We start from the raw sequence: 22570 nt of genomic DNA, 5'->3' as shown, positions 1-22570 counted from the left end.
GTAATGTTGATATTACTACTTGATATTAAGGATTGGATTCAAGAGAGTTTGAAAAGGCAGTTTTATCTACTAATCAAAACATGACTCAATGCATTTTTCTCTGACATAAATTTTATATATTATAATATATATATATATATATATATATATATATATATATATATATATATATATATTCCCCTTAAGATAAATTTAGAAATCTGTTTGACATTTGATTAAAATATGCCATATCTAGATAATTTCCCATTTTTCTGTTCTTTATGTTGTTTTGTCTTTTGTAATTTTTCATTGGGGGGTATATTTTTCTCTTTCTTTCTGTTAAACTTGTTAAGGTAAAATTTCTAAATGAAATAAAAAATAAAACATCCATAGGGATAGTGACTGTAACCCAAAAATAAAGAGGCATCTGCTACTTGGAAGAAAGACTATGACAAATGTAGGCAAAATTTTTAAGTCCACTGATGAAAAAAAAGTGCACTGATTAAAAAAAAGGTACATAGAGTCAAGGGTATGGTTTCCCACTTGTAACATGGCTGTGAAAGCTGGCCTTTCTGAAAAGCTGAATAAGGGGTGAGATGGGTGGTGAATAAATTTGTAAAATAAAATTAAATAAATAAATAAATAAATAAAAATGGATGCCTGTTAATTGTGATACTGAAGAAAATTGTTGAGAATATATTCACCACAACAAGACCAAATTATTCATTGCCAGATGAAATAAAGAGTTGGGAGGCATACTATTTTAATAAATTATCATTATTATTATAAAACCAGACAGCTCATGGGAAGCACCAATAATGAAGCTAAACTTAAAGATTTTGCTCACACAATGTGGGGAAGAAACACTGGAAAAGGGACTCAAAAAAGAGGCTGGGCACAGATGATGATGATGATGATGATGATGATGATGATGATGATGATGATCAGCTACAATTCAAATTCACTCGACAGATGGCTGATGGAGGGCTGGTAATTTAATTGTGCCTCTGGTTGAATAAGGCTGATTGCTAACAATTTAAAACCTGGTGGATTTTTTTACTTTCTTGTCCCCTCACTCATGTAAACATTATGATGCTATATTTTTCAGTAGTGAAATAGATTGCTCAATTGAGTTGCTATGGCAATGCAAGTTTTCACTTACATTTGCCTCCACTTCATACTGCAGTAAGATGTCTCTTGAGCCCTTTACAGCTGTCTCACACAGTCAGATTACATACACTGAGTATACTTGCAAACCTGACTCTTGTATTCAGTTCAACTAAGTTAGCATTTATTAGCATTATATCATCAGGGACTGCAGCATCCAGCTGTGGGTTTTTGAGGCTACATTTACAACAGCACCGAGTATTCTAAACTTGTGTGTGTTTTTAATGAAGTTGCTGATAAAAGTGCAGGAATTCTGCTTTGTAGGCAGTGACATTCTTGAATACTAGGAGCATGCTGACTTTCAGTCCCCAAAGAGTGACCATTCTCACAAAATGGGAAGATTAACAGCTTATGGAGAAGACCTAGACTTCACTACCGGTGCTGACAGAGCAGCAGGAATTTGTTCTTCTCCTACTGTGGCTGGTGGAGTTGCACTAGCATCAAGTCAAAGACTGTTTGTTTGTTTCTAACATGAGCTGGTATTGTTTATAGTAGCATCTAAGTAACGTCATGGAAAAATTTTCATGCCCATTTTCCAGAGGCATTACATACAGTATTTGAAAGAGAAATTAATAAATAATAGTGAGACTTGCTTCCAAGAAAACATTTCCATGGCATTAGTGTCAGGAGGCCCAAATGGAGAAGTTAGAACTTTTAAGTCCCTTTCACTCATTCCACAGAACCAAACCAGTGTGTGTGTGTGTGTGTGTCTGTAAGACTAAGTGAATACTAATGGAAATCCTTGCAATTGTGGTATCTCACACAAGAATTGCTCCTTCTCTTGAGCAGGAGCGGTGCAAGCATTAAGCCTCTTTCTGGAAAATAATACAATCAGACAACTCTCCTTCACATTTTAAAATATCCAGAGAACATTGTGGTACTATTGCTGCAGTGAGTTGGCTTCCACTATCCACATATGCAGGACATATAGGGGTAGGTTGCACACTTTACAAATGTATGTGAGAAGAAGGTATGAGACTGCCTTCTGAGTTCATCATTAACTTCTTAATGAAGGAAGAACAAAATGATTCCATGTCTCTGGGCAAGACAAGAATTATCCTTCAGTATCTAACTATTACATGTAAAGGTAATGTATGAAGTGGCCCAAACATGTCATTTCTCCCCAACTTCCAAAAAACAAAACAAAACAAAAACCAGCCAAATAAAAAAACTTAGTTGCACAGTATTCCTTGAAAATCGCATTTGGAAGAATGTTTCAATAATTGAATAAAAGGTTTATTGTTTGCTAATCTTCATTGACTAAAATATATACACCTATGTTTAGGCTACAATTCTATGAACCCTGGGAGGGGATCCCAAGGGCAATGATTACACTGAATCTCAGAGAACAGAAAGAAGGACTTCCTTCCAGTTATGCATCTGACCTCAACCCCATGCCCCCTTGCCTCCCATACTAGGCTGATTATTATCCAATGCTGGAACTTTGTCACCAGGCTGGGTAGGAATAAGGCATGATAGGCTCTGCCAAGAGGTACAATAAGCTACACCTTTTCTGAATTTTCAAACTAAACAGCTCTATGTCAGTCTTGAAATGGATGTGGATTATTTCTCTCTGACTGAAATTAGTGGGATAGATTTAGTGAGAGAGCTGAAAACTATTGAACATACAAAGGTGACAATTATTTGGGATGGTAATAATATGTCCTGAGATACTTGCACATATAATTATAATGAATTCTTTTTAGATTTTTTATTATACTGTGCTTTTAAGTAATTAATATCACTATATCCTTCTTAACTTGCTTCCTTTCCAAATTCCTACTGTTAAACCTCCTGATCTTAGTTATTCCAGCTTATCCTCCATTTCTTCCCTTCCATGATGTCACATTATTTCTAACATCTTAAATGCATGTTCTGCTCCACCAGTTGCAATGGACTCTCCTCCCAAACTGTGTTCCATTGACTGTTTGGAATCTCAGCTGATTTCAGTCAAAGGGGTTAACCCTTTCTTGATTCAGGAACATAAATCCCGTGCTTATATCCATCAAACTATGTGTAACCACATTCTCACACAGAATGTAATCTAACCCTCTCTTTCTTGTTCATACAGCTTATTTGTTTTTCATAACAACATAAACGTGACAAAAATATGTGTTGTTTGTATTATTACTACAATCATCTTATTATCATTTTTTTATGATTTACTGCTATTACTACTTACATAATCTGCAGGTGCTCTTTGATAAAGATATTTGTTGTTGTATCCATCACCTGATTCTCAGGTGATGGATACAACAACAAATGTATTCTGCAGTCTATAGAGAGCAAAAGTCAACAATACTTGAAGCACATTCAAAATTATTGATTTCAGTGGATAAATTAAGCATGTGCTTCACTTTCTCTATCTGAAAATTGATGAGACTTAAATGTGCTTGGCTTTGGCTGGATTGAGGCCAAAGTTTGGAACATCAGATGAACACTTTTCAATATCTTCTTAATGATGATTAATTTCTTTGATATTCATTATACTAGCAGTAATCATGATGAATTCATTTAGCACAAATGCAGACAGAGCATTTAAATTCCTTTAGCATTTCAGGGGAACCCATTTTAAATGAATAATTGGAGAATAATGAATAATGGAATGGAAAGAAGTTAGCATGTTAGCCATAAATTGTGCAGTAAAATAGCATAATCTAGAGCACTTCAGAATAATGTAATATTAATGAATGGTAGATCCACCGAGATGCAAATATAGTATGAATCTATAGAACGGTTATGCAGTCAAATACAATATTCTTTTAATTACAGCTTCCCCCCTCTGTTTTGCTATTTCCAATGAGTTCCAGTTGCATAATAGACCAATAAATAGCGGTCTCCATGTGATTAATAGGCACAATATTGGATTTCAAGCAAAGGCTGGAGACCCATCTCTTGGGGAAGCTGGACTAGCTGTAGTGATCCACACTAATCAAGTCATATTTTATCCCATTGAAAGGAAGGGAATTAAGTGAGACTAAATTTGTCTGGATCATGCCCATATTTCTAATTTTAAAAATTATTCCATCACAAATTTCATCATGAAAACTGAAGTATCTAGAAATTAGCTAGCAGCTCTTTATTTTAAAATGAAAAAGTGACGTGTTTGGTAGACTCCACATTCTTATTATAGCATAGTAAGCGAAAGTACAACTTCTTTCGGATATGCAAATCTTCAGTAGAAGTCATAAACAAGCTCAAGATCTGCATATGTCAGCTACCATGCGAGTAATACATTTAAAGCACAGAAAAATGGTTTAGAGAATGAGTTATTGGCATTGGCATGGTAAAAGCAGGCACTCGTGCCAAATGAATTATATAAAGAGCAATAAAGGAGATGTTGGAAGGTACCACCCTCAAGAATCACCATGAAGGTCATTTTCAAATCACCTATTGCTTCTCGGCATTGCTTGGGTTATTTCCAGGAAACCTTTGCAGCTCTGAAAGTAATGAACCAATGTGGCTATGCTATAAACCAAAATGACAGTAAGAAGCTATGTACTAAATATGTACTAACAATAGAGTCCATATTTCCTGGGAAAAGTGTTTTCAGAGCACAAGCATAAAAACCTCCAAAAAGACCAAAACCCAAAATCATCAAAGTAATGGAAAGGAGTGGTGATACTAAGCATAGAATAGAAGCAGTAGATTATCTTTGGAATTCTGTACTTTAAATTACAACAAATAAGTGTGCTCAGAAATACATTGTAAATAAAACTGAATAAGTGTAAAATAGTCATAATGGTACAGCAATCCAAATATAATCTATAACATCTTTGCAACATGTAATCCATGAAAAACAATATTCTACTGCTAGCGGAGGTATAGTAGCACAAGACCTTGCTTTCATTTTGGTGTATCATCCTCATAGGATCCATCCACTTACTTTTACTTTGTTTCCTTATGCATAATTGATCACACACTGATTCCAGGAATTCATTATCTGAATGTTGGATGATCAACTATAATCACCGGGAAAATTTAGTTTATACTGTCACAATATCTTTAAAGATATGGAACAATGAAACTTTTCTGTTCTTACTCTGCTGTTGTATATACTCCTAACAGGTAAGTGAGTAGGGAAAGGCATGTGAATGAGGTCGGAAAACCCTTGGCTTGAAAAGATAGATATTTTATTCTAGTCCAAGACTACGGATGTAAAAAGACAACATTTCAAACATAGCATAATAAAATACAAAAAGGAAATTGTACAAAATACAGTAAAATACTGCAGCAGAATTGGACTTAAACCTATGCTTCAACCTTTATATCACCAGATATACCTTTTGTTTTGTAATAATCATGGTCCCAGAAAACAAAACAAAACAAAACAAAACAAAACACTGTATTAAGTATAGTCTGTATTTGAATCAGAGGAAAATGGCATAAAATATGTCTGATCTACTAGGCAATTTCTTAAAATAGGTTTAGGTGTTGGGAAATCCTTATAAAAGGAACACTGGAATAAAATGTGTACTACTGATTTGACAGACCCAAAAAGACAAGGGCATAGCCATTCTGAATATGGGTGACTTGAAAATCTGCCTGGCATAATTGCAGAAAGTAGAACATTGGAGAAAACACCCAGTGGTACCTTGGTAAGGTGACTGAAAAGGTAAGAAGTAGTGGCAGAGATTTTCATAAAATTCCCAACACCACATCAGGCCATTTTGTTGACATGAAATTGCTTATTGGTCTCCCAAATTCTCAGTTATATAACTTCATATTCTTCAAATAAAGGAAATTATGAGAAGCCATATTCCTTTTATTTTGTTTCCAGAGAGCTTATCCACCTGGAATGATGTTGATCAGGTGGCGGGGGGAGGGGGCGGTAGGAGAGTAAGCCTGTTAGGCAACAGTTTAGCTAATAAATGCATTTACATTGCTAGAACTGGGCTTCTCAGGGAAATAAGATGGCTTTGGTGCATAATGTGGCATTTGTGACAAAACAAGGAGTCACAAAATTTATCCTCAGAATTTTAGATTGAATTTTTATAGGCACAGGTATTTGTCCAAATAAAAGCTATCAGAATTCCTCTGAAAGACTTAATGGGCCCAGGACATAAATGGGACTTCTATTAAACAGAAAAGTTTAAAGTGGCAGATGATGACCTCTGGCCATTTACTGTGGAGAGAAGGACCAGTGAAAAGTAAGGAATTTGAGTACTGGTTTATAAGTGTGGGGGTGGGATATGGGTTTTCAAGTGACTTGATTACAGAATTTAAATAAAAGTTAACTAAAAAGGAGCCAATATGCTGCCCTGATTCATTCCTTTATTTTGAGGAATATTTTGGAAAAATATTCTTGGGCACAGCGATAGGCCCTATGAAGAAGATTTCATGCAGTTTTCATATCAAAAGGTATATTCTGAGATTTATTGATGAGGTCTCCAATTTTTTCCCAGAGCCAATCTTGTGGTACTGAATAAAACACAGATTTCAAGGTCAGTAAAAGCAGCATGTAAAACCCCACAAAGTTTGGGACTATTTTTTTGTGCCAGATGTTGGAGTACCATGCAATGGTCAATTGTTGACCTGCCAGTTTTATAATGATCCCATTTATCTACAAGGTCTCCATTGGTCTCCATTCATTCCCGACATAGACAAAGATCTTTTGAATATGATGGGTCTGGCCTTGAATGGAAGAAAGAAAGAAAGAAAGAAAGAAAGAAAGAAAGAAAGAAAGAAAGAAAGAAAGAAAGAAAGAAAGAAAGAAAAAAATAATTGACAGAGTATGCTCTTTTAGAATTACTAAAGAGAAGTTGATGGCAGTAAAATGGCTATTAGGGTTGATACCCTCCAAACAATATTAATTCAAGTATCCCAGAGGGAATGGGCAGTGATAAAATTTTACAAACAAACAAACAAACAAATGTAGTTTCCTGTTACTGCTTTATCTTCTTGAGTCCCTGTCCTTAGTCTTTGCTTTTGTTTTAAATTTCTATAGTAATAACTAGTAGCTGGACTGGAAGATTCAACTCTGAGAGAGGATACAGCAGAATTTATATCTGCTTCTGAAACTAAAGGAACTTGGAAATGCAATTCCAAGGTAACTAAAGAGATACAACAGGCTAGCCAGGGCCCCTTCTTTTTGCCTTTTTAGCTGCAGTCTGCCAGAAGGAGATCTGGCCATTTGACTTGGCAACCTGAATAAAGTTTGGATCACTCTTCTTTTGTGGCATCAAGTTTCTCTCCCTGCTCCACCCATGCATACCCTCTGGCTGGATTGGAGACAGTTAGGAATTGAGATTCCTTTCTTTATGGCACATCATCCCATTCCTTTTGACAGGTATGAGTAACACAACTATAGAACCAAATTTAGTCTTTATTCAAAATTAATCTTCTGTCAAGAACAATCTGCCCCTCATCTATCCCTCTTGTATCCAGGTTTAAATTATTGTTTTATATTCAAAAGTCACTTTGTGCAGATCTCTTTAGCTAAACTGTTGGATTAGCAGTTACAAGACACAAGTATCTTTAAATTGTGTACTGTCAAACTTCTCTGGGACTTCTGTATTCTTAAAGTCACAGAGTTTATAAGAGATTTTTTTGTTTGTTTCTTTTTACTAAGCTCCAAAGTTAGTTCAACAGGCAAACATATTCTTAAAAGTTTAAAAAGTCAGCTTAGCATTGCATAGCATTCACACATTCAAATCACTAATACATTTCTACACTCAGTGTCCTAACAGTCAGGAATCACGCTGAGACGAGGAATAGGTCTCTAGTGTTTATTACTGTTACATAAGGCAGAAAATCCTAACAAACTGAAGAAGCGTGGGAAAAACCCAGACAGATAAACCCCAAAAGTCAAGGCGGGTCAGATCTGTGTCACTTTGAATGGCTGCTTAATTCCTCAGTACTACGCATGTGTTTTCCCCCCTGGATAGAGGCCCCCTCCTGCTCGCCATCAGTACTCATGACACTCAGCACTTAATTTCTACTTAGCAATTCATGACCCATTACAATGCTGATTCAAGTGGAAAAGTTATCTTACCATTATTGTACATTTCCTTAATAAATAGAATTGAATGTATGGGACATTTACCTGAAATAAACCAGAAATGGACACATACTCACAAACTGCTGCCACCGCACCAATAGAAATGTAGCATTTCCAAATGATTACTTTCCATTGCTCAGCTATTATACAAACTGCTGGCGTAAAATTTGTTCAAGCATGGGCTACTCATGTCATATCTCAGGGGTGTACAATATTCCCAGGCTGTAAGCTGCACTTAGTTTTTGAGGAAAAAAAAAAACAGGCCACACTCCAAAAAACAGTGGGCAAAGTTGAGTAATATACTCAAGCAGGTTTCATTTCATTTTTGTTTATTTAAAATGAACCAGAGCTAATATGCTTACTATCCCCTTGTGCATTTAATAATTTTCTCCTCCTATCTTATAATTTATAATTTGTGACAACTTCTGAAGGCTACTTCTTCAGTACTTCAGGAGCCACATCTGATCCTACTACCTCCGTCTGGGCCTAGTTTATGGGCCCATCATATATAGTTATCTATAGGGCTTTGGATCCACCAACAAACTGCACTTTACACTGCCTGCACATGGACAAGCCTCCCCTGAATCTGGGGAGAGAGTTAGTTCTGTTGCCACATTCAACTACTTATTAAACTGAGATTAAAAGTTCTCAATCACTATTGAGAAAACAAGTGAAAACACATCTCACCCAATTATTGAACTGCAAAATCATTCTCTAAAATACAGTATTCAGGTAATCCAGATATTCTCCTGAATGTATATGTGACTGTGAGAGTATTCAACAAATATTTGGTATTTTCATAAGTATTTGATATCCAAAGTTCAACAGCAGCAGTCAACATCTGATGGTATCTGACATATTAGCATCAAGCATTTGACTGTCTTGACAGCTGTCATACAGTGGCCACCAATTTTTCCATTTTCAACAGATGATTTTCAGTAGCATTGTTCTAATATGAATAGATAAAATTGCCACAAACATTTTAAACTCATGCAAAGTTTAGATTCTGAAATTTAAAAAGTAAAACTTCAACAGCAATTTTTATTTATTTTGTATTTCCTAAAAAAAATGCAACTGTTGACATGCATGGATTTGGCAAGTTATGAACTTTCCTGAAATGTTTCTCTTTTAGACCAGCAAAATCTTATACAAACCAGGTTTTTGACTGACTTGAACCTGCAACGTATTTATGGTGACACTTTTCATAACAAAGCTTGAACACAGTCATAGAGCACTTTGTCTTAAGCTGACAAAAAGATAACTAATATGACTTATTTCAATAGAAACTTAAAACGTCTATTTCAGAAGGGTATCTAGAGATTAATGGTATTTTTGTGCTATTATAATTCTCCTGCACAAAAAAGAAAAAGTGGTATAAGATCCACTCAGTTTTAATGTTACCATGGCAATGAGATGCTTGCTATTTTATTGAATGCTATGTCTAAAGTTTATTCCCAGATCAAGGAACCAATATGCAGTGAGCATTAGCTTTTTCTGTCCTGGAACCAATAGATTGCTTGGTAGACATGATGCTTAATTAGCCTTCATCACCTCCAAATCCATATTAAGTGATTTTAATGTTCTTTCTCTCATTCTCTCTCACACACATACATATATAAGATTTCAGGGCACACATTTGGAATTTGCTTTGTGCTTATATTGAAAAAGGACTGAAACACACCCCAGCAGCTATTTTGTTCATCCCTGAAACATGTAGCAGAGAAATTACCTCATCTATTTGAATATTAACGGAAATCTAAAAGAGAAAGAGAAATCTCCACTAACTACAGGTAACCTATTAAATGATTTAATGAAGTATTTCCAAAGCCTGCCTTTTCCATAAAAAAAAAATCACTTTTGCAAATGGATAGGTTGATTTTTGTTCTTCTTCCTGATTCTGGGTTGGGAAACAATGCTTGTTTGTGAGAATGAGGGTAAAATTTAAGTTCCTAATGTAGAGGGAAAAGGAAGAAAATACTATTAATCTACCTTTTTTTTGGAGAAAAAGAACTATGCAGAATGTAACAACAATTATTTTGGGAGTCTCTTTGCACATAGCTCTGGAACTAAACAAGCAATTTGTATGCCATTAAATCATCAGTTTCTAGTTTTAATCTCATATTCCATCTGTTTTTACATTAACTAGTAAAAGCAGACAGTAAATTAGTTCTATTCTTTTCTTAGGGCCAGTATTTTCTGAGAGTGTCATTATCCAGTAGATGAAAAAACAATTAATGTTGAATTAGAAGAAAGAAAGTTGCATTTTAAGCCCACTTCATCCATTACTTTTATTGTATGATTCCTGCTACAAAGCCATATCTTTATGGTTGACGTTCACACCATCACACAATACTGATACCAGTACAGGTAGTCCTCATTTAGCAACCACAATTGGGATCTGCAACTTGGCTGTTAAGCGAAGTGGTCACTAAGTGAAACACCACAGTGCTTGCGATCTTACTTCAGCTTTCCTTTGCTTTACACACCTGTGAGAGTTGTAAATACGAGGATTGGTTGTAAGATTACTGTTTAATCACCATTGTAACTGAACAATCACTAAATGAGGCAGTCACTAAATGAGGACTACCTGTATCAATATGTTTTATAATTGCATGGATATAAGTGTTAGTAAAATTGACTTCCCAAGATGGAGACTGGATGGGAGAATATATTCAAATGAGAGTTACCCCAGTCAGCCTTGTCAGTCTGAACTGTTTAGAACTGCATAGTTTGGAATTCATTTTCTGTAGTGGCTGGGAATTTGGGGAATTACTGCTCCAGGAAATCTGAAGATGTTGGAGGATTGACATATTTGATTAAGGATATGCATGAGATCAAAAATGCCCATATTTTATTGTCCCAACATACATCCTGCTGTGGGACAACAACTTTGGTAGGGCAGAAGCCTTATACACAGGGATGCCCTTGGATCTAGTGCATAGAGTTACAGCTACCAACATCTTTGTTGTTATGAAGGCTGCCATCTTGCCCAAGACAGTGGGGCAACTCTCACTCACAAAGCAAGTCATACATTACCAGGCATATGAGTAATTCTGCTGTAGTGTACTCCGCCAAGGCTGAAATATCTTTAGCACCCTGAAGGAGCAAATTTAAAATTGTGTGCTTCCTAGCTCATTTCCTCAGGCCCTTAACCATTTTACTGAAAGTTGCTTATGCTGTTTCATGGTGGACTATCCCTAGATGGCATCAGAGACAGAAAAGAAGCCTATGATTCTTTAAAGTTCTTTGGTCTGATTTCCGTTATTCCTAGGTTATATAAAGAAATGTGAACTTGAAGAGCATGCCCAGGACCTTATCAATTCATGTAAACAAGCTTGTGCACACTGAAAAAAAGCCTCCAGACCATGGAGCTGTAAACAATATATCACTCAAAACCGTATATCTGAACCACACCGCCTTGATGAAAAATGTGCTATTACCTTAACAACCCTTTTGAATCAATCAGCAATCATCTGTGGGCAGTCTCTCCCTATCTATAGCATAGTAGCTCTTCATAATTCCATACAGTAAGGAGTGTGCATAAGATACGTACAACCTGAGACTGTGATATGGAAAAAATATGTGCTGTGCCAGACTTCTCTGACATCTCTATTTATTGATCTGATTGTCTTAGAGTAGGCTAAGACTGGTGCAGCCTCAGGGCAGAAAGCATGCCAGGTTTCCAGATCAAAGGGTTTTGCTTTCTCCTCACATAGGTGCCAAGGCCATGGCTTACTTCCAAGAGAAAGTGCCTGCAGCAATGTCAGCTAATTACAGGTTATGTTCTGCTGTTTCCAAACAGGGTGAAAGTGACAGAAGTTTAACTGTGAATAATTATACACTTGAATAAGTATGTGATTAGCCCTATTTGTTGTGGTTGGAACTAGAGTGACAGGACAAGAATGGAGTGATTGCATTATTTACAGCTTAATTGTAGACAAGTAATTACTTTTGTAAGCTGGTGTGGTTAGGTCATAGAATTCACACATAAGAATGGAATCTGAGTTTAACAAGAACTTCAGAGAGTTATTTTTCTAAAACATTGACTGAAAAGATGTGATTTTTTTACCCATTTAAATTTGACTATGAAGATATTTTTCTCAAATTAAATGCCTGATAGTATTTAGTGTCCTCGTCTCTCTAAAATCAGGGATGAGCTGAAATATTTCAGAAGCAAAAGCTCCTAAAGTAATAAATCACAAATGCCACCTAGTGGTTTCTGCTTCTTAGAGAATTAATCATTTACACAGAATGAATGAATGAATGAATGAATGAATGAATGAATGAATGAATGAATTAATTAATTAATTAATCCCACTGCAGCATGCAGGGAGTCCTTGCCATTGATTAACCCATTTAAATGTGTGTGTGTGTGTGGTGGAAAGGGTTGAATTGACTTTCTCTGTATCTCATTTTGCTCTCTGAAAAGTAGGTTCTATAAGGCCTGCTCTACATACTGCTGGCCAGAACCTCAACTCAGGAAGTACTCTGGAGAGTAAATTGGCCAAGTTTTAGCTAATTATTCAGGAAACCTGGAGCTAATATTTTCCATTATATAATGTGAATGAAAAGCATAAATAGGCAGCTATAACCTTTTGATCTGAATCAGAACAGGATAATTACTACAGGAAATTATAAGTGAAGAAGCATGGCAAATTTTAAAGAAATGGGTCCAGGGCTTTGAGCTATATGTCTTTAATCTTTGTTTTTGAGCAAGGGATATTCTTGACAAACTTCAGGCTGATAGGTTGAGGGAGAGTTGAGCCAAAAGAAGAAATGGTTCTAAGGAATAATAATGTCCCTTCATGAACAAACTAGAGAAGAAGATTGAAAATAGAGGCTTTTAGAAAGAGATAAAGACAGTCAGGAACTATGATAGCTCCAATGTTTCTTCTCACAGATTTGAGGACAGGAGATTGAAGAAAGTGCGGTGAGCAAATGGAATAACTGCCTCCACCTCATCACCCTTCCCAAACTGTTGGGATTGGAAAAAGATGACATTCTGATCACAAGATTCACTTTTGAGGATAAACCTGTCAGTCACAGTCACAGACTCTAATACTCAACTTCCTCTTTCCATCATCTCCTCATAAGAGTATCGTAGAACTCTGAAAAGTATGCATAAATAATATATGGAGGGCAGTCCTGTGAACTTGAAGCCAGTGGAACATCTGAAGTATCCTTACAAAAAGAAACCAAATTATTATCTGGCTATTCACTCATTCTGAAATAGATGCTCTGAGGCAGTGTAATTGCAAACCAAAAGTAAATCTCCATTTATTTGTAACCAGGTCTGATCAATGTAAAGCCAATAAAACATTTTTAATACAATATTTATTAAACAAATGCCCCCTGTTCCCTACTCTTAAATAAAATATGAAGATCCATCAGTATTTCTCCATACCAATCTGTTGTAGAGAATTTCAGTATTGGGTGGGAACAGCTGTTGGACTGAAGACTCAGAATAAGATCAGAGGGCAAGCTGAAATTGAAATTTTGCTTCATTCTAGTATGTTCCAAATGGCTAAACTTTCTTGAATGCCCCAAGTCCTGATCTGATCTTTAATTAATATTGTGGGTGTAAGAGGAAGTACAATCAGCCAAGCTCCCTCTGGAATCTGAACAAATCCTAATCAGGCTTTGATTATCAAGTTTAACCACAAATTAAACATGTCAATGTTATTCGAAGGTCTCATCACCTCTAGCAAAATAATGCAAATTTTCACTATTTTTTTTTAATATTGAATCATTAATTAGACTGTGAAAGATACCCCACAGAGTAGTCTGAGAGGAATTACAAAATCACCTGAAAGCTTCCCTAGGTCATTCTTATCTAATGGGGCTCAAATAAATTAATTTAGTGACACTTATTCAGATTTTTAAGGATTTTTGGAGTGGAGAACTTTTTAAGAAACCTGAAATTAGTTTGTAATTGACCAAATTATACACATCCAATCTAAAGCAACCATTTCCACAATGCTGTGGAGCTCCATCTGTCTAAAGAATCACTTTGATGAAAATTGCTTTCAGACCATGATGTGCAAAACATCCCATCCATGAATGGTTCTGTACATAGAACAGGTGATTTCAATCTGAATTAAAATATGCTTGTTTTAGGTGGTTTGGTCAGGGCACAGAAGAAACTTGTGGGACACAGTTGGCTGTCTTGCTCTGTGCATGAAATAAAATAGGGCTGTTTATTCTGGTGTTGGTGGGGATTAGGAAAAAAAAAACACAAGGACATCAACAGCTGATGGGAGGCAAGAGAGATATGGAAGATGCTGGCAAGATTGGGGGGCAGACAAGCCAGGGAAATATCTTGTACTGGGATATTGGTGGCAGCTGAGGAGAGAGACGGAATGCTAGGTGCTTGGAAGGCGTGGGGCAGGTAAGCTGGTGAAATATGCCATGCTGGGATCTACAGGAAGGAAAGGGTGTGATATCAGCCTTGCACAACAACCTTTCTGGATTGTCCAACTATTATCCAATCATTAGACAAGATAGAAAAGGGAATCCTTCCCTTTTGAACCTGCCTTATAAGCTGGAGGAGGTAGATAGAGCAAAGCCCCACAATACCGTCAACACTTGCACCCCTCTCATGTTAAGCAGTGTTAAAGCAATGTATTTGTGGCTACTCAGTCAAGCCCTTACCTTCCTGTTGCTGTTTGGTGGTAATCTATGAAGAAGGAGAGCAGTCAGCAAACAGGGCAAAAGGGAACAGAGAGACAACTGAATTACACCGGCTGGCTGTGCACAGAGTAGAGCCGGTAACCACATTGGAACAGAACAGGGTGGATGTGGGACCCAAAGACCTAGTAAACCTCACTGTGCCATTGGGTTTGAGAGTGATTTGCTTGCATTCCAATGAATGGGGAGAATAGCTCCTTTCAGGCATCAATGCTCAAGGCCTGATATTGTCAGCTGGCATTTAACACCTTTCAGAAGACAGACCCATTTTATTTCAGACATTTGGAGAAACTGCTTGGACGCGGTTCAAGAACATTGTCAAAAGAGAGGGCTGGAAAGGACCACATTTGGCCAGAACCAAGTTATAATTTAAGTGTTGTAGATACTGTCAATACTTCAGGGTAGGAAACAGACTCCACAAGGGCTATTGAAGCTCTACTGTTGCAGATTCTAATAGCAGAAGCTTGAAAGCCTGACACCATTTCTCTCTCCCCTTCTCTTACACCAAAGAGAATCAAAGTGGGATAATCCTGGGTTTCTTTCTCATCCCCTCCTCGTTCTCAGGGCTGAGCTGATGCTTGTATTCCCTCTTCAAGGTTATCTCCTTATTCCTGTACAGTTACCAAATGGGGCAGACATGCACAGTAAAGACTGGGAGTTGGCTCAGTGGGGTTCTCCATTTTCACACATTCCAAGGAAAGCATGCAAAAGGCTGAATAGCATAAAAACGGCATTGAAATAGCATTGGTCACACTTATGTATGATCTCTGGCAAGAGCAGGATGGGGGCAGTGCATCCATCCTTGCTCTTCTTGACCTCTCAGCAGCTTTCGATACCATCGACCAGGGTATCCTTTTGAGGCAGCTCAGGGAGTTGGGGGTGGGCAGCGTGGTTCTGCACTGGTTCACCTCCTTCCTCCAGGGCCAGTCACAATTGGTGGAGATGGGAGAGGAGAGATACAATCCTCAACCCCTCCATTGTGGGATGCTGCAGGGTTCGGTTCTCTCTCCTCTCCTATTTAAAATCTACATGAAACCACTGGGTAAGATCATCCATCACCACAGGATGAGGTATCATCAATACGCAGATGATGCCCAATTATACCTCTCTATCCCAGGTGAAGTAAGTGATGCTGTGACTGCCCTCACTCAGTGCCTGGGGGCTGTGGGGGTCTGGATGGGGAACAACAGTACATGGGGCTACCATTGAAGAGTATCTGGAAGCTTCAGCTGGTCCAGAATGCAGCTGTGCAGGCTGTTTTTGGTGCCTCTAGAAGGGTGCATGTAACACCGCTACTACACGAGCTGCACTGGGTACCAGTTTGCTTCCATGTCCAATTCAAGGTGTTGGTTATCACCTTTAAAGCCCTACATGGCATGGGGCCAGGCTACCTGAGGGACCTCCTCTTCCCCACTATGTTAATCTGTCCCACCTGATCATGCAGAGAGAGCATGTTGCGGACCTTGTCAGTAAAGAATTCTGGTTGGCGGAGTCCAGGAAGCGGGCTTTCTCTGCAGTAGCTCCCACCCTGTGGAACATGTGGCCCCTGGAGGCAAGGCTAGCCCCATCACTGCTGAAATCGCCCCCACCCCCCAATTATGTTTAGAGTCTAATGTATTGAAGTTTAAGAAGGCAATTAAAACATATTTTTCTGAAGCCTTTATGAATCCATAAGAACTTCTTTTGGTATTATTTAATATAGATTTATGTTATGGGTTAGTGGTATTAGAAATGATTATATTGATTTCTATATTTTATTGCTATTATTGTACATTTTATTGGTTTATGTGTACTGCAGTTGGATAAACACACACATACATTCTTCTACTATACTATAAATGATCCTGGATACCCAAGTTTATTGCTATGGTTGTTAATCACAACTGGGAGTCAGAAACCCTTGCTAATTAACTCCAAATCATTCTGAATATCTATCTGTCTGTCTGTCTGTCTCTCTACCTACCTACCTACCTGTCTCTATCTGTCTCTATCCGTCTCTATCTACCTATCTATCCCTACCTACCTACTTACCCACCTATTTATGTATCATTTTTCTCTCTCATCTCTATATTGCCCAACTCCCCATGACTTTGGGAGGCTCACAATAACTAAAACAACAACAACAACAATAATTTATTGATGTTATATGCCACCCAACTCTCAAAAGATGGTGAGAATGACAAGCTGAACAGGAACAAAATAAAGGGAATTAACTTTCCCTTGCCAAAGGCCTTCTAAACAACAGCAGGGTGGTGGTGCATTAAGATCTCAGGGGGAACCTCATTCCAGAGGGCAGGTAGTGTTTCAGAGAAGGTGTACTTCTAGGTTCCTGATAGATTACATTGTTTAATCAAAGCGACCCATAGTGTGCCAACCCTGCAAGATCAAATAGGCTGGGCAGAATCTATGGGATACAGGCAGTTCCTCAACTTACACCATGTAAGGCTTTATAGGCCACAGCCAACACCTTGAATCACACCTGGAAACAAACTGGCAACCAGTGCATCATACTAAGGCATGCTCATAACTGCCTGCTTTGCTTCATTCTGGACTAATTGAAGCTTTTGGGTGGTTTCCAAGGGCAACCTCATGTAAACCACATTGCAGTAGTCAAGCTGTGTGTTGACCAGGGCATGAGTAACTGTTTACCAATAGAAATCTACCAATAGATGCGGTTCTACATTGTTCAGTAGACAATTTGGACAAATATATTTCATAGAAAATACATTATGATGGGGCTAAGAATTTTGGATACAATATTATGTTGGAGCAATGGAAGAACATATGGAACAAAGGTTTGAAATTTACTTTGAATTACAACTTAAAAGGAAATTTTTATAAAATGATGTATCATTGGTTTTTAACTCCTGATAACTTGTCAAAAATGATAAATGAAGTAACAAATGTTTGTTGGAAATGTTCTCTTGGTGAAGGGACTTTTTATCATCTTTGGTGGACTTCTGAAAAGGCCAAAAAATTTTGGGACCAAATCTGTGCTAATATTCAAAAGATCCTTAAAGTGGACTTACAAAAAAGACCAGAACTGTTTCTCTTCAGTCTGATGGAGAAGCAGCTCGAGAAACAACACGGGACTTTGCTTTTATACATGATTACAGCAGCAAGACGTTTATATGTACAGAGATGGAGAGATCCACAAATACCTTCAGTGGAGGACTGGATTATCAAACTGATGGAGCTGGCCCAAATGGCCAAGTTAACAGTGCTGATAAGAGAAAATGCTGTTTCTGGATTTGTTTCTACTTGGCAACCACTTTTAGACTACTTGCTTGAGTCAGAAAAAAATGAAATTTTGATTTTGGGTTTTAATAATTAAATGGTTTGATTTGATAGAAATAATGATACTAGCATTTAACTAATGGTAAGAGATTATATTTGTCAATGTATTTATATCTGTATTGGAGAAAGTCAGAAGTCACATTCTGTTTCTATTCTCTCTCTGTTCCGTACTTCTATAGTTTTTCCTTTTTCTTTAGTCCTATATTCTATCTGCTCTATATTCTATATTTTGTATTTTAATTGTATTCTGAAAATTAATAAAGTTCTTTAAAAATGCATTGTGATGGTTGTCATATTTTACAAGAAACGATTCACTTGAAAATTCTTACTCAGAATGCTGTGAATGTTAGTTTCATCTTCTTACTTCCCCTGCTTTTAGTCAAAAAAAGCCCTCGGTCATTCAGTCAAGTACTAGATCTGTGAATGTCCTGATTCATCACAGTCAGCACCATCTTGGCCAGGCAAATGGACTGGAACATCCCACAGGCCACCAATATATGTTCAAAATCATTATGTGATTAATTAGATATAAAAAGAAAAGAAAGAAAAAACTAAAAATCCATGTATGGCCCAAGAATAGTCAGAAATGAATAGTTTTCTTTAATTTTTAAAAAAATAATTCAGCAGAAATGATAACAGGCCAATTAATCTGGCTATCTCTAAATGCTGCTTTTTGCATGTATTTGTTTATATGTGCTATGTACATATACACAAACATGTGACAAAAAAGCAAAATCAGTGACCTCCTATTTAATAGAGTGAAACTCAACTTTCAGGCTGAACAAAAAACTCACTAGCTGTGTTTACTTAACCTGGCTGCTGAATTAAGTTATTTTCTAGGTTTTAATGATAAGATTAAAAAATTACCGAAACTGATTAGGGTTGCACAATATGCTAATTCATTAAAAAAAACCTGTACAAAATAATGATTAAGCAAGTTTTGCCCATTGTTCAAATATAGTTGCTAGGTCTTTCATTCACCTAAGTGTGCTACGCCAGCAGTGCTGCGGGCACCTGGAACTAACTCACTGTCACCCAGCATTATCTATGGTGTTCTGTCTATCTGTATCCTCCTTCCATGCTGAGTTTGAAAGCCAGCATTTCAATGTTTAGAAGGCTTCTGGCAGGCTGACCAGCCTAGGGCAATTGGCATTTTAATTTCCTGCAATGCCCAAGCAGAACACACAGAAGTTCAGTGGTAAAGCATCTGTTTTGCATATACAAATCCATATGCAATTTCAGTCATACCCATGCATGCCTGGATAAGACCCTTGTGTGAATCCCTGGAATCCAGCTGCTATTGGTGCTGACCATAATGAGCAAGGCAACACTATTCTTTAACCATAGAAGAAAACTCCCAATGTTTCTACAGCTCAAGGATCACAAGAAATGACCGGTGAAGCTGAGAGTCTATTGCTGAGCATGGAGATAATCATATTTATATAAATGTACCATTCATTCATACATCAAAATGTAGACCTAATCTCTTGAAAGTAATTGCTTACAATATTTTGAGATGGGTCTTTTGAAATTGGCAAGGATGATATCAGCTGATTCATAAACTCACAAGATGCTGTGGCTAGACTACTTGACTAAGACTATTCTCTGTCATGGAACTCACTAAATGACTTCAGGCCAGTCACTCTCTCTCTCACTTCAAACCACCCACCAGATTCTTGTAGTGGACAAAAGATAAAAATTTGCTACCTTGATTTTTCAAATAAAATATGAAATATAAAATTAATAAATAAGTTTAATGGAAACAGATTTTGTTTCTTAAAACAAACAAACAAACGTTACAGTATCATTTGGACACAACAATTATGGCTTAAAAAATGTCTAGCCTAACGTAATAGCTCTAAATTCTGCAGATCTTCATGGATAACAGTTTTCCACATGTATCTAATTTATAATAAAGCTCATGTGAGACTCAGCTAAACTACAGATAGCCACTGTCAGTAAGAATATTATTTGCTAAAATCTGGAAATAGAATTGAATCCAGGTTGAAGTAAATAGATATACACATCTGATTTGGTGTACTGTGTGTGTGTGTGTGTGGGTAAAACTGTGTAGTGGGATACAAACTTCAAAATAAGTAATATACATGCTACTATACACTGCTGGGGACGCGGTGGCGCTGTGGCTTAAACCACTGAGCTGCTGAGCTTGCCGATCGGAAGGTTGGCGGTTCAAATCCACGTGACAGGGTGAGCTCCCGTTGCTAGTCCCAGCTCCTGCCAACCTAGCAGTTCGAAAACATGCAAATGTGAGTGTCATGACAGTGAGTAGATGTCATGTTCACATTCTAATGTCTGGTTAACATTGTAACGTTTCACATGTCATTCTCTGTTCCGTATCCCTTCACCCGGGGTTTTTCCATTCTGTTGCCCTCCCTTGTTTTGAGGGCTTGGAATGCATGTTTGGGTTTGCGCTCCTGTTCAAGGTTACTTTCCCAGGCGCATCTAACGGCATTCAGCACCTGGGAGGGGGAGCGTCCTGACGGGCGATCGGGCGGGACCTGCCCACAAGCAAGGCTTTTAAGTTTGTATTTGGCGCGCTTTTGCTCATTCTCAGCTTTCTCTGTATTTGCATACTATTCCTTTAATAAATCAGTTATCTTTAAGCCCGAGCTTGTGAGACTGAGTATTTGGGTTTAGGCAATCGTTACATAAAGCTGAGAATCATTTTTTCCATTTTCCGCTGGCCCCATCCAATCATTGGATAAGAGGGAACGCTAGCGATGACAGAACCTCAACTTCGCGTAAGTGAGGGAGGCGAAGAAGAGCGGGAGGTGGTCAAAAGCCGACCAGCGCTAACCTCGAGAGCGCAAAGAGCAGCACGTCGGGAGTTGCGAGATACCCAATTGGACGAGCTGTTGACATCCATACAGGAGAGTCTCAGGAGTGAACAGAGATCTGTTATGGAAAGAACCACGGGGAGGGGGTCTCCCCAATTGGCCTGGGAGCACGAAGTCCCTCTGTCACCGAAGGTGGTGATAACCAACCAACCCCCGGAGGAGCCGGTCACTCCGGCCCGTATGAGGGCATTGGAAGATAAAATGGATTTAATAGTAACGATCCTCAAGGATCTACCCAGAGAGGATCAGCCCAGAGAGGCAGAGCCCACCCCGGAGGATTGGGAGGAAGAGCCGTCACAGTACCCCAGGCACAGCACCCTGTCGACCCGGGGGAGAAGTAAGACTCGATCAGCCCATCAAAGGGGAGAGCGAGAGGCAAGACCTCCTAGGGATCGACCACTTGTGGGGGCTCGGCGTACGCTGTCATTCGCGGCACCGCCACAGCCGGCTGAGCCGGCAAGAACCTTCCCACCATTTGGAGTGAAGTTTGATGGGGATCCCGCAACGCTCTCCTTCTTTATTACGAATGCCAAGCATTATATGGAAGATTGGGGTCGGAACTTTCGGTCTGAACACGGCAAGGTCAATTTCATTGCCAACAAGCTGAGAGGAAGGGCAGCGGATTGGTATGTGCAACTATGCCAAGCTGAGGCAACTGAGTTAGAGGACTTCGATGAATTTTTGTGGGCACTTAAAGAGCATTTCGAAGACCCCCTAGCTCAAGAAACGGCTAAAAATGACCTGCGGAAACTTTATCAAGGGTCCCTCTCAGTTGCCAAATATGCGTTGGAGTTTAAAGCCTTGGCAGGAAAAGTGGAAGACTGGTCTGAGCCAACAATCATCGAATTGTTCAAGCAGGGGCTTGAACCCGAAATCCTTCGATGGGCTCTGGGCAGAGATGATCCCAAAACGCTATATGGGTGGATTCAGTTGGCGGGAAGCGCAGAAAATGCCCTACGAACCTATGCCCATACCAAAGAGCTTAGACAAACACGTCTCGCTAGAGGAGCGCGCGCATCTGGACTTGCCAGCCGCCCCAAACCGAAAACCTGGGAAGAAGAGAGGGAGCAACGGTTCTCCAAGGGTCAGTGCCTCCGATGTGGAAAAGAAGGGCATCGAGCCACGTCGTGCCCGAGACGCCGTCCAGAGGAACGACAGACGAAACCCGCGATTAAGACGCCTGCTCCTGCTCCACCGCGAAAACTGAAGGCAGCCCTCGCGGAATTGGACCCCCCCGACCTACCCTTCGGAGAAGAGGAGGAAGAGTTGCAATTCGAGCAGCCGGCGGGAAAAGCCTACCACCTGCCCTGAAGGGCGCCCTAGGGCAGGTGGAAGAAACCGGGCGTAACCATGATTCGGTGAGTGGAAACTTTCCCACACTGACTGTTAAACTTAAGCTGGGCTCACAAACCAAAACGGTGGAAGTGTGGGCCATGCTAGACTCGGGTTGCTCCCGTTCTCTAATGCACCCTGATGTCGTAGCGGCTCTAGAACTGCCCACGTTCCCTTTGCCAAGACCCATGATTTTCACCCAGTTGGATGGAACTATGGCGGGAGGGAAAGCAGTTAATCTTTCCACGGG

Source organism: Candoia aspera, chromosome 1 (genome assembly GCF_035149785.1).
Source record: "Candoia aspera isolate rCanAsp1 chromosome 1, rCanAsp1.hap2, whole genome shotgun sequence".
Classification (NCBI taxonomy): Eukaryota; Metazoa; Chordata; class Lepidosauria; order Squamata; family Boidae; genus Candoia; species Candoia aspera.
Note: the sequence above shows the minus strand (reverse complement) of the source record.